This window comes from Equus caballus, unplaced genomic scaffold, assembly GCF_041296265.1.
Source record: "Equus caballus isolate H_3958 breed thoroughbred unplaced genomic scaffold, TB-T2T haplotype2-0000440, whole genome shotgun sequence".
Taxonomy (NCBI): Eukaryota; Metazoa; Chordata; class Mammalia; order Perissodactyla; family Equidae; genus Equus; species Equus caballus.
This window is the reverse complement of record NW_027222395.1, coordinates 8,470,504-8,484,449: the sequence shown is the minus strand read 5'-3', so window position 1 is coordinate 8,484,449 and position 13,946 is coordinate 8,470,504.

Genomic DNA, 13,946 nt, shown 5'->3' with positions numbered 1-13,946 from the left:
CTGTGCTGATTCCCAAATGATTGAGCATCCACAGGCTTAGGAGGCGATAAACTGCATGCCTTTTTCCAACCACCATTTTACACTGCTTAGAGAGCGTCGGAAAGCAGCTATGTCAGAAAGGCCCCTTTGCTCTCAGCCATGCCCTCCATTGCTCTGGAGGTGGAAGGCACAAGGCACTGGTTCTGGATCCACCCCTCAATGGGAGACAAACCACATCTTGGCCTGCTTCCAGCTCTTTAGGAAGTGGAGAAAAATCTCCCTTTCCACAGTGCTCTTACAGCGTCCTGGGAACATCTCATACAAAGGAGGCTGAACGCCGTTTCTTTTCAGCACTTCACTCGCCAGTCTGGGACATCTGCATCCTGCACGTTTCCACCTTGACAACCCGGCTCAGACGAAATGCCTACATCCTCCCCTTGAGCAATTGGGATGAGGCCCATAGGATTGTGGTTCCACATGCTGAGGAGGAGAGAGACAATATGCTTTTAACTAACCACGTTGTGCAACGTTTGGGAGAGTGTCAGAAAGCACCAATGGCAGAAAGACCCCTTTACTCTCAGCCGCGCCCTCCATTGCTGTAGAGGTGGAAGGCACAAAGCACTGCCTCCATCCTTCAATGGGAGACAAGCCATAAACTGTCTTGCCTCCAGCTCTTTAGGAAGCTGGGAAAGAACTCGCTTTCCACAGTGCTGTTAGCGCATACGAGCAAACTCTCATACCGAGGCAGCTCAAACGCCATTTCTTCCCAGTGCTTACCTGGCCGCTTTAGGACTTCCGCTTCTGCCACAGTTCCACCTTGCCAACCCGGCTCAGACGAAATGCCTACATCTTCCCCTTAAGCAATGGGGGCGAAGCCCACATGACTGTGCTGCCACATGCTTAGCAGGAGCAGACAATAGGCTTTTTAAAAACCGCCTTTTTGTACTGGGTCAGAGAGTGTCAGAATGCACCTATGTCAGAAAGGGCCCTTTGCTCTCAGCCGTGCCCTCCATTGCTCTAGAGGTGGAAGGCACAAAGCACTGCATCCATCCTTCAATTGGAGACAAGCCAGCAACTGTCCTGCTTCCAGCTCTTTAGGAAGCTGGGAAAGGACTCGCATTCCACAGTGCTCTTACAGCGTCCTGGGAACGTCCCATAGAAAGGCAGCTGAACACCGTGTCTTTTCAGCCCTTAACTCACCAATCTGCAACATCTGCTTCTGCCGCATTTCCACCTTGCCAACCCGGCTCAGACGAAATGCCTGCATCTTCCCCTGAAGCGACTGTGCTGATTCCCAAATGATTTAGCATCCACATGCTTAGGAGGCGATAAACTGCATGCATTTTTCCAACCACCATTTTACACTGCTTAGAGAGCGTCGGAAAGCAACTATGTCAGAAAGGCCCCTTTGCTCTCAGCCATGCCCTCCATTGCTCTTGAGGTGGAAGGCACAAGGCACTGGTTCTGGATCCACCCCTCAATGGGAGACAAACCACATCTTGGCCTGCTTCCAGCTCTTTAGGAAGTGGAGAAAAAACTCCCTTTCCACAGTGCTCTTACAGCGTCCTGGGAACATCTCATACATAGGAGGCTGAATGCCGTTTCTTTTCAGCACTTCACTCGCCAGTCTGGGACATCTGCATCCTGCACGTTTCCACCTTGACAACCCGGCTCAGACGAAATGCCTACATCCTCCCCTTGAGCAATTGGGATGAGGCCCATAGGATTGTGGTTCCACATGCTGAGGAGGAGAGAGACAATAGGCTTTTAACTAACCACGAAGTGCAACGGTTGGGAGAGTGTCAGAAAGCACCAATGGCAGAAAGACCCCTTTACTCTCAGCCGCGCCCTCCATTGCTGTAGAGGTGGAAGGCACAAAGCACTGCCTCCATCCTTCAATGGGAGACAAGCCATAAACTGTCTTGCCTCCAGCTCTTTAGGAAGCTGGGAAAGAACTCGCTTTCCACAGTGCTGTTAGCGCATACGAGCAAACTCTCATACCGAGGCAGCTCAAACGCCATTTCTTCCCAGTGCTTACCTGGCCGCTTTAGGACTTCCGCTTCTGCCACAGTTCCACCTTGCCAACCCGGCTCAGACGAAATGCCTACATCTTCCCCTTAAGCAATGGGGGCGAAGCCCACATGATTGTGCTGCCACATGCCTAGCAGGAGCAGACAATAGGCTTTTTACAAACCGCCATTGTGCACTGGGTCAGAGAGTGTCAGAATGCACCTATGTCAGAAAGGGACCTTTGCTCTCAGCCATGACCTCCATTGCTCTAGATGTGGAAGGCACAAAGCACTGCCTCCATCCTTCAATTGGAGACAAGCCATAAACTGTCTTGCCTCCAGGTCTTTAGGAAGCTGACAAACAACTCGCTTTCCACAGTCCTGTTACAGCAGACTGGGGAAATTCTCATACCAAGGTAGCTGAAATGGCATTTCTTCCCAGCCATTAACTCGCAGCGTTAGGACTCCTGCTTCTGCTGCAATTCCACCTTGCCAACCCGGCTCAGACGAAATGCCTACATCTTCCCCTGAAGCAACTGGGCTGAGTCCCAAATGATTGAGCGTCCACGTGCTTAGGAGGCGATAGACTGCACGCCTTTTTCCAACCACCATTGTGCACTGCTGGAGAGAGTGTCGGAGAGCAGCTATGTCAGAAAGACCCCTTTGCTCTCAGCCGTGCCCTTCATTGCTCTAGACGAGGAATGCACAATGCACTGGCTCCCCCCCTCAAGCGGCGACAAGCCACAGACCATCTTCCTTCCATCTCTTTAGGAAGCTGAGCAAGAACTCGCTTTCAACAGTGCTCTTTCTGTGTCCTGGCAACATCTCATACAAAGGCAGCTGATATGCCATTTCTTTTCAGTGCTTAACTCGCAGATTTGGAACTTCTGCTCCTGCCACATTTCCACCTGGCCAACCCGGCTCAGACGAAATGTCTACATCTTCCCCTTCAGCAACGGGGACGAGGCCCAGATGACTGTGCTTCCGCATGCTTAGCAGGAGCAGACAATAGGCTTTTTACAAACCGCCATTGTGCACTGGCTCAGAGAGTGTCAGAATGCACCTATGTCAGAAAGGGCCCTTGGATCTCAGCCGTGCCCTCCATTGCTCTAGAGGTGGAAGGCACAAAGCACTGCCTCCATCCTTCAATTGGAGACAAGCCAGCAACTGTCCTGCTTCCAGCTCTTTAGGAAGCTGGGAAAGCACTCGCATTGCACAGTGCTCTTACAGCGTCCTGGGAACGTCTCATACAAAGGCAGCTGAACACCGTGTCTTTTCAGCCCTTAACTCACCAATCTGCAACATCTGCTTCTGCCGCATTTCCACCTTGCCAACCCGGCTCAGACGAAATGCCTGCATCTTCCCCTGAAGCGACTGTGATGATTCCAAAATGATTGAGCATCCACATGCTTAGGAGGCGATTAACTGCATGCCTTTTTCCAACCACCATTTTACACTGCTTAGAGAGCGTCGGAAAGCAGCTATGTCAGAAAGGCCCCTTTGCTCTCAGCCATGCCCTCCCTTGCTCTCGAGGTGGAAGGCACAAGGCACTGGTTCTGGATCCACCCCTCAATGGGAGACAAACCACATCTTGGCCTGCTTCCAGCTCTTTAGGAAGTGGAGAAAAAACTCCCTTTCCACAGTGCTCTTAGAGCGTCCTGGGAACATCTCATACAAAGGAGGCTGAACGCCGTTTCTTTTCAGCACTTCACTCGCCAGTCTGGGACATCTGCATCCTGCACGTTTCCACCTTGACACACCGGCTCAGACGAGATGCCTACATCCTCCCCTTGAGCAATTGGGATGAGGCCCATAGGATTGTGGTTCCACATGCTGAGGAGGAGAGAGACAATAGGCTTTTAACTAACCACGAAGTGCAACGGTTGGGAGAGTGTCAGAAAGCACCAATGGCAGAAAGACCCCTTTACTCTCAGCCGCGCCCTCCATTGCTGTAGAGGTGGAAGGCACAAAGCACTGCCTCCATCCTTCAATGGGAGAAAAGCCATAAACTGTCTTGCCTCCAGCTCTTTAGGAAGCTGGGAAAGAACTCACTTTCCACAGTGCTGTTACAGCATACGAGGAAACTCTCATACCGAGGCAGCTCAAACGCCATTTCTTCCCAGTGCTTAACTGGCCGCTTTAGGACTTCCACTTCTGCCACAGTTCCACCTTGCCAACCCGGCTCAGACGAAATGCCTACATCTTCCCCTTAAGCAACGGGGGCAAAGCCCACACTATTGTGCTGCCACATGCTTAGCAGGAGCAGACAATAGGCTTTTTACAAACCGCCATTGTGCACTGGGTCTGAGAGTGTCAGAATGCACCTATGTCCGAGAGGGACCTCTGATCTCAGCCGTGCCCTCCATTGCTCTAGAGGTGGAAGGCACAAAGCACTGCCTCCATCCTTCAATTGGAGACAAGCCATAAACTGTCTTGCCTCCAGCTCTTTAGGAAGCTGACAAACAACTCGCTTTCCACAGTCCTGTTACAGCAGACCGGGGAACTTCTCATACCAAGGCAGCTCAAATGGCATTTCTTCCAAGCCCTTGACTCGCAGCTGTAGGACTCCTGCTTCTGCCGCAATTCCACCTTGACAACCCCGCTCAGACGAAATGCCTACATCTTCCCCTGAAGCAACTGGGCTGAGTCCCAAATGATTGAGCGTCCACGTGCTTAGGAGGCGATAGACTGCACGCCTTTTTCCAACCACCATTGTGCACTGCTGGAGAGAGTGTCGGAAAGCAGCTATGTCAGAAATACCCCTTTGCTCTCAGCCGTGCCCTTCATTGCTCTAGACGTGGAATGCACAATGCACTGGCTCCCCCCCTCAAGCGGCGACAAGCCACAGACCATCTTCCTTCCATCTCTTTAGGAAGCTGAGCAAGAACTCGCTTTCAACAGTGCTCTTTCTGTGTCCTGGCAACATCTCATACAAAGGCAGCTGATAGGCCATTTCTTTTCAGCGCTTAACTCGCAGATTTGGAACTTCTGCTCCTGCCACATTTCCACCTGGCCAACCCAGCTCAGACGAAATGTCTACATCTTCCCCTTCAGCAACGGGGACGAGCCCCAGATGACTGTGCTTCCGCATGCTTAGCAGGAGCAGACAATAGGCTTTTTACAAACCGCCATTGTGCACTGGGTCAGAGAGTGTCAGAATGCACCTATGTCAGAAAGGGCCCTTGGATCTCAGCCGTGCCCTCCATTGCTCTAGAGGTGGAAGGCACAAAGCACTGCCTCCATCCTTCAATTGGAGACAAGCCAGCAACTGTCCTGCTTCCAGCTCTTTAGGAAGCTGGGAAAGCACTCGCATTGCACAGTGCTCTTACAGCGTCCTGGGAACGTCTCATACAAAGGCAGCTGAACACGGTGGCTTTTCAGCCCTTAACTCACCAATCTGCAACATCTGCTTCTTCCGCATTTCCTCCTTGCCAACCCGGCTCAGACGAAATGCCTACATCTTCCCCTGAAGCGACTGTGCTGATTCACAAAGGATTGAGCATCCACATACTTAGGAGACGATAAACTGCATGCCTTTTCCCAACCACCATTTTACACTGCTTAGAGAGCGTCGGAAAGCAGCTATGTCAGAAAGGCCCCTTTGCTCTCAGCCATGCCCTCCATTGCTCTCGAGGTGGAAGGCACAAGGCACTGGTTCTGGATCCACCCCTCAATGGGAGACAAACCACATCTTGGCCTGCTTCCAGCTCTTTAGGAAGTGGAGAAAAAACTCCCTTTCCACAGTGCTCTTACAGCGTCCTGGGAACATCTCATACAAAGGAGGCTGAACGCCGTTTCTTTTCAGCACTTCACTCGCCAGTCTGGGACATCTGCATCCTGCACGTTTCCACCTTGCCAAACCGGCTCAGACGAAATGCCTACATCTTCCCCTTGAGCAATGGGGATGAGGCCCATAGGATTGTGGTTCCACATGCTGAGGAGGAGAGAGACAATAGGCTTTTAACTAACCACGAAGTGCAACGGTTGGGAGAGTGTCAGAAAGCACCAATGGCAGAAAGACCCCTTTACTCTCAGCAGCGCCCTCCATTGCTGTAGAGGTGGAAGGCACAAAGCACTGCCTCCATCCTTCAATGGGAGACAAGCCATAAACTGTCTTGCCTCCAGCTCTTTAGGAAGCTGGGTAAGAACTCGCTTTCCACAGTGCTGTTACAGCATACGAGGAAACTCTCATACCGAGGCAGCTCAAACGCCATTTCTTCCCAGTGCTTAACTGGCCGCTTTAGGACTTCCGCTTCTGCCACAGTTCCACCTTGCCAACCCGGCTCAGACGAAATGCCTACATCTTCCCCTTAAGCAACGGGGGCGAAGCCCACATGATTGTGCAGCCACATGCTTAGCAGGAGCACACAATAGGCTTTTTACAAACCGCCATTGTGCACTGGGTCAGATGGTGTCAGAATGCACCTATGTCAGAAAGGGCCCTTTGCTCTCAGCCGTGCCCTCCATTGCTCTAGAGGTGGAAGGCACAAAGCACTGCCTCCATCCTTCAATTGGAGACAAGCCATAAACTGTCTTGCCTCCAGCTCTTTAGGAAGCTGACAAACAACTCGCTTTACACAGTCCTGTTACAGCAGACCGGGGAACTTCTCATACCAAGGCAGCTCAAATGGCATTTCTTCCCAGCCCTTAACTCGCAGCTTTAGGACTCCTGCTTCTGCCGCAATTCCACCTTGCCAACCCGGCTCAGACGAAATGCCTACATCTTCCCCTGAAGCAACTGGGCTGAGTCCCAAATGATTGAGCGTCCACGTGCTTAGGAGGCGATAGACTGCACGCCTTTTTCCAACCACCATTGTGCACTGCTGGAGAGAGTGTCGGAAAGCAGCTATGTCAGAAAGACCCCTTTGCTCTCAGCCGTGCCCTTCATTGCTCTAGACGTGGAATGCACAATGCACTGGCTCCCCCCCTCAAGTGGTGACAAGCTAAGACCATCTTCCTTCCATCTCTTTAGGAAGCTGAGCAAGAACTCGCTTTCAACAGTGCCCTTTCTGTGTCCTGGCAACATCTCATACAAAGGCAGCTGATATGCCATTTCTTTTCAGCGCTTAACTCGCAGATTTGGAACTTCTGCTCCTGCCATATTTCCACCTGGCCAACCCGGGTCAGAGGAAATGTCTACATCTTCCCCTTCAGCAACGGGGACGAGGCCCAGATGACTGTGCTTCCGCATGCTTAGCAGGAGCAGACAATAGGCTTTTTACAAACCGCCATTGTGCACTGGCTCAGAGAGTGTCAGAATGCACCTATGTCAGAAAGGGCCCTTGGATCTCAGCTGTGCCCTCCATTGCTCTAGAGGTGGAAGGCACAAAGCACTGCCTACATCCTTCAATTGGAGACAAGCCAGCAACTGTCCTGCTTCCAGCTCTTTAGGAAGCTGGTAAAGCACTCGCATTGCACAGTGCTCTTACAGCGTCCTGGGAACGTCTCATACAAAGGCAGCTGAACACCGTGTCTTTTCAGCCCTTAACTCACCAATCTGCAACATCTGCTTCTGCCCCATTTCCACCTTGCCAACCCGGCTCAGACGAAATGCCTACATCTTCCCCTGAAGCGACTGTGCTGATTCACAAAGGATTGAGCATCCACATGCTTCGAAGGCGATAAACTGCATGCCTTTTTCCAACCACCATTTTACACTGCATAGAGAGTGTCGGAAAGCAGCTATGTCAGAAAGGCCCCTTTGCTCTCAGCCATGCCCTCCATTGCTCTCGAGGTGGAAGGCACAAGGCACTGGTTCTGGATCCACCCCTCAATGGGAGACAAACCACATCTTGGCCTGCTTCCAGCTCTTTAGGAAGTGGAGAAAAAACTCCCTTTCCACAGTGCTCTTACAACGTCCTGGGAACATCTCATACAAAGGAGGCTGAACGCCGTTTCTTTTCAGCACTTCACTCGCCAGTCTGGGACATCTGCATCCTGCACGTTTCCACCTTGACAACCCGACTCAGACGACATGCCTACATCCTCCCCTTGAGCAATGGGGATGAGGCCCATAGGATTGTGGTTCCACATGCTGAGGAGGAGAGAGACAATAGGCTTTTAACTAACCACGAAGTGCAACGGTTGGGAGAGTGTCAGAAAGCACCAATGGCAGAAAGACCCCTTTACTCTCAGCCGCGCCCTCCATTGCTGTAGAGGTGGAAGGCACAAAGCACTGCCTCCATCCTTCAATGGGAGACAAGCCATAAACTGTCTTGCCTCCAGCTCTTTAGGAAGCTGGGAAAGAACTCGCTTTCCACAGTGCTGTTACAGCATACGAGGAAACTCTCATACCGAGGCAGCTCAAACGCCATTTCTTCCCAGTGCTTAACTGGCCGCTTTAGGACTTCCGCTTCTGCCACAGTTCCACCTTGCCAACCCGGCTCAGATGAAATGCCTACATCTTCCCCTTAAGCAACGGGGGCGATGCCCACATGATTGTGCTGCCACATGCTTAGCAGGAGCAGACAATAGGCTTTTTACAAACCGCCATTGTGCACTGGCTCAGAGAGTGTCAGAATGCACCTATGTCAGAAAGGGCCCTTTGCTCTCAGCCGTGCCCTCCATTGCTCTAGAGGTGAAAGGCAGAAAGCACTGCCTCCATCCTTCAATTGGAGACAAGCCATAAACTGTCTTGCCTCCAGCTCTTTAGGATGCTGACAAACAACTCGCTTTCCACAGTCCTGTTACAGCAGACCGGGGAAATTCTCATACCAAGGCAGCTCAAATGGCATTTCTTCCCAGCCCTTAACTCGCAGCTTTAGGACTCCTGCTTCTGCCGCAATTCCACCTTGCCAACCCGGCTCAGACGAAATGCCTACATCTTCCCCTGAAGCAACTGGGCTGAGTCCCAAATGATTGAGCGTCCACGTGCTTAGGAGGCGATACACTGAACGCCTTTTTCCAACCACCATTTTGCACTGCTGGAGAGAGTGTCGGAAAGCAGCTATGTCAGAAAGACCCCTTTGCTCTCAGCCGTGCCCTTCATTGCTCTAGACGTGGAATGCACAATGCACTGGCTCCCCCCCTCAAGCGGCGACAAGCCACAGACCATCTTCCTTCCATCTCTTTAGGAAGCTGAGCAAGAACTCGCTTTCAACAGTGCTCTTTCTGTGTCCTGGCAACATCTCATACAAAGGCAGCTGATATGCCATTTCTTTACAGCGCTTAACTCGCAGATTTGGAACTTCTGCTCCTGCCACATTTCCACCTGGCCAACCCGGCTCAGACGAAATTTCTACATCTTCCCCTTCAGCAACGTGGACGAGGCCCAGATGACTGTGCTTCCGCATGCTTAGCAGGAGCAGACAATAGGCTTTTTACAAACCGCCATTGTGCACTGGCTCAGAGAGTGTCAGAATGCACCTATGTCAGAAAGGGCCCTTGGATCTCAGCCGTGCCGTCCATTGCTCTAGAGGTGGAAGGAACAAAGCACTGCCTACATCCTTCAATTGGAGACAAGCCAGCAGCTGTCCTGCTTCAAGCTCTTTAGGAAGCTGGGAAAGCACTCGCATTCCACAGTGCTCTTACAGCGTCCTGGGAACGTCTCATACAAAGGCAGCTGAACACCGTGTCTTTTCAGCCCTTAACTCACCAATCTGCAACATCTGCTTCTGCCGCATTTCCACCTTGCCAACCCGGCTCCGACGAAATGCCTACATCTTCCCCTGAAGCGACTGTGCTGATTCCCAAATGATAGAGCATCCACATACTTAGGAGACGATAAACTGCATGCCTTTTCCCAACCACCATTTTACACTGCTTAAAGAGCGTCGGAAAGCAGCTATGTCAGAAAGGCCCCTTTGCTCTCAGCCATGCCCTCCATTGCTCTCGAGGTGGAAGGCACAAGGCACTGGTTCTGGATCCACCCCTCAATGGGAGACAAACCACATCTTGGCCTGCTTCCAGCTCTTTAGGAAGTGGAGAAAAAACTCCCTTTCCACAGTGCTCTTAGAGCGTCCTGGGAACATCTCATACAAAGGAGGCTGAACGCCATTTCTTTTCAGCACTTCACTCGCCAGTCTGGGACATCTGCATCCTGCACGTTTCCACCTTGCCAAACCGGCTCAGACGAAATGCCTACATCTTCCCCTTGAGCAATGGGGATGAGGCCCATAGGATTGTGGTTCCACATGCTGAGGTGGAGAGAGACAATAGGCTTTTAACTAACCACGAAGTGCAACGGTTGGGAGAGTGTCAGAAAGCACCAATGGCAGAAAGACCCCTTAACTCTCAGCCGTGCCCTCCATTGCTGTAGAGGTGGAAGGCACAAAGCACTGCCTCCATCCTTCAATGGGAGACAAGCCATAAACTGTCTTGCCTCCAGCTCTTTAGGAAGCTGGGAAAGAACTCCCTTTCCACAGTGCTGTTACAGCATACGAGGAAACTCTCATACCGAGGCAGCTCAAACGCCATTTCTTCCCAGTGCTTAACTGGACCCTTTAGGACTTCCGCTTCTGCCACAGTTCCACCTTGCCAACCCGGCTCAGGCGAAATGCCTACATCTTCCCATTAAGCAACGGGGGCGAAGCCCACATGATTGTGCTGCCACATGCTTAGCAGGAGCAGACAATAGGCTTTTTACAAACCGCCATTGTGCACTGGGTCAGAGAGCGTCAGAATGCACCTATGTCAGAAAGGGCCCTTGGATCTCAGCCGTGCCCTCCATTGCTCTAGAGGTGGAAGGCACAAAGCACTGCCTCCATCCTTCAATTGGAGACAAGCCATAAACTGTTTTGCCTCCAGCTCTTTAGGATGCTGACAAACAACTCGCTTTCCACAGTCCTGTTACAGCAGACCGGGGAAATTCTCATACCAAGGCAGCTCAAATGGCATTTCTTCCCAGCCCTTAACTCGCAGCTGTAGGACTCCTGCTTCTGCCGCAATTCCACCTTGCCAACCCCGCTCAGACGAAATGCCTACATCTTCCCCTGAAGCAACTGGGCTGAGTCCCAAATGATTGAGCGTCCACGTGCTTAGGAGGGGATAGACTGCAGGCCTTTTTCCAACCACCATTGTGCACTGCTGGAGAGAGTGTCGGAAAGCAGCTATGTCAGAAAGACCCCTTTGCTCTCAGCCGTGCCCTTCATTGCTCTAGACGTGGAATGCACAATGCACTGGCTCCCCCCATCAAGCGGCGACAAGCCACAGACCATCTTCCTTCCATCTCTTTAGGAAGCTGAGCCAGAACTCGCTTTCAACAGTGCTCTTTCTGTGTCCTGGCAACATCTCATACAAAGGCAGCTGATATGCCATTTCTTTTCAGCGCTTAACTCGCAGATTTGGAACTTCTGCTCCTGCCACATTTCCACCTGGCCAACCCAGCTCAGACGAAATGTCTACATCTTCCCCTTCAGCAACGGGGACGAGGCCCAGATGATTGTGCTTCCGCATGCTTAGCAGGAGCAGACAATAGGCTTTTTACAAACCGCCATTGTGCACTGGCTCAGAGAGTGTCAGAATGCACCTATGTCAGAAAGGGCCCTTGGATCTCAGCCGTGCCCTCCATTGCTCTAGAGGTGGAAGGCACAAAGCACTGACTCCATCCTTCAATTGGAGGCAAGCCAGCAACTGTCCTGCATCCAGCTCTCTAGGAAGCTGCGAAAGCACTCGCATTCCACAGTGCTCTTACAGCGTCCTGGGAACGTCTCATACAAAGGCAGCTGAACATCGTGTCTTTTCAGCCCTTAACTCAAGAATCTGCAACATCTGCTTCTGCCGCATTGCGACCTTGCCATCCTGGCTCAGACGAAATGCCTACATCTTCCCCTGAAGCGACTGTGCTGATTCCCAAATGATTGAGCATCCACATGCTTATGTGGCGATAAACTGCATGCCATTTTCCAACCACCATTTTACACAGCTTAGAGAGCGTCGGAAAGCAGCTATGTCAGAAAGGCCCCTTTGCTCTCAGCCATGCCCTCCCTTGCTCTCGAGGTGGATGGCACAAGGCACTGGTTCTGGATCCACCCCTCAATGGGAGACAAACCACATCTTGGCCTGCTTCCAGCTCTTTAGGAAGTGGAGAAAAAACTCCCTTTCCACAGTGCTCTTACAGCATCCTGGGAACATCTCATACAAAGGAGGCTGAACGCTGTTTCTTTTCAGCACTTCACTCGCCAGTCTGGGACATCTGCATCCTGCACATTTCCACCTTGCCAACCCGGCTCAGACGAAATGCCTACATCTTCCCCTTGAGCAATGGGGATGAGGCCCATAGGATTGTGGTTCCACATGCTGAGGAGGAGAGAGACAATAGGCTTTTAACTAACCACGAAGTGCAACGGTTGGGAGAGTGTCAGAAGGCACCAATGGCAGAAAGACCCCTTAACTCTCAGCCGCGCCCTCCATTGCTGTAGAGGTGGAAGGCACAAAGCACTGCCTCCATCCTTCAATGGGAGACAAGCCATAAACTGTCTTGCCTCCAGCTCTTTAGGAAGCTGGGAAAGAACTCGCTTTCCACAGTGCTGTTACAGCATACGAGGAAACTCTCATACCGAGGCAGCTCAAACGCCATTTCTTCCCAGTGCTTAACTGGCCGCTTTAGGACTTCCGCTTCTGCCACAGTTCCACCTTGCCAACCCGGCTCAGACGAAATGCCTACATCTTCCCCTTAAGCAACGGGGGCGAAGCCCACATGATTGTGCTGCCACAAGCTTAGCAGGAGAAGACAATAGGATTTTTACAAACCGCCATTGTGCACTTGGTCAGAGAGTGTCAGAATGCGCCTCTGTCAGAAAGGGCCCTTTGCTCTCAGCCGTGCCCTCCATTGCTCTAGAGGTGGAAGGCACAAAGCACTGCCTGCATCCTTCAATTGGAGACAAGCCATAAACTGTCTTGCCTCCAGCTCTTTAGGAAGCTGAGAAACAACTCGCTTTCCACAGTCCTGTTACATCAGACCGGGGAACTTATCATACGAAGGCAGCTCAAATGGCATTTCTTCCCAGCCCTTAACTCGCAGCTTTAGGACTCCTGCTTCTGCCGCAATTCCACCTTGCCAACCCGGCTCAGACGAAATGCCTACATCTTCCCCTGAAGCAACTGGGCTGAGTCCCAAATGATTGAGCGTCCACGTGCTTAGGAGGCGATAGACTGCACGCCTTTTTCCAACCACCATTGTGCACTGCTGGAGAGAGTGTCGGAAAGCAGCTATGTCAGAAAGACCCCTTTGCTCTCAGCCGTGCCCTTCATTGCTCTAGACGTGGAATGCAAAATGCACTGGCTCCCCCCCTCAAGCGGTGACAAGCCACAGACCATCTTCCTTCCATCTCTTTAGGAAGCTGAGCAAGAACTCGCTTTCAACAGTGCTCTTTCTGTGTCCTGGCAACATCTCATACAAAGGCAGCTGATATGCCATTTCTTTTCAGCGCTTAACTCGCAGATTTGGAACTTCTGCTCCTGCCACATATCCACCTGGCCAACCCGGCTCAGACGAAATGTCTACATCTTCCCCTTCAGCAACGGGGACGAGGCCCAGATGGCTGTGCTTCCGCATGCTAAGCAGGAGCAGACAATAGGCTTTTTACAAACCGCCATTGTGCACTGGGTCAGAGAGTGTCAGAATGCACCTATGTCAGAAAGGGCCCTTGGTTCTCAGCCGTGCCCTCCATTGCTCTAGAGGTGGAAGGCACAAAGCACTGCCTCCATCCTTCAATTGCAGACAAGCCAGCAACTGTCCTGCTTCCAGCTCTTTAGGAAGCTGGGAAAGCACTCGCATTGCACAGTGCTCTTACAGCGTCCTGGGAACGTCTCATACAAAGGCAGCTGAACACCGTGTCTTTTCAGCCCTTAACTCACCAATCTGCAACATCTGCTTCTGCCCCATTTCCACCTTGCCAACCCGGCTCAGACGAAATGCCTACATCTTCCCCTGAAGCGACTGTGCTGATTCACAAAGGATTGAGCATCCACATGCTTCGAAGGCGATAAACTGCATGCCTTTTTCCAACCACCATTTTG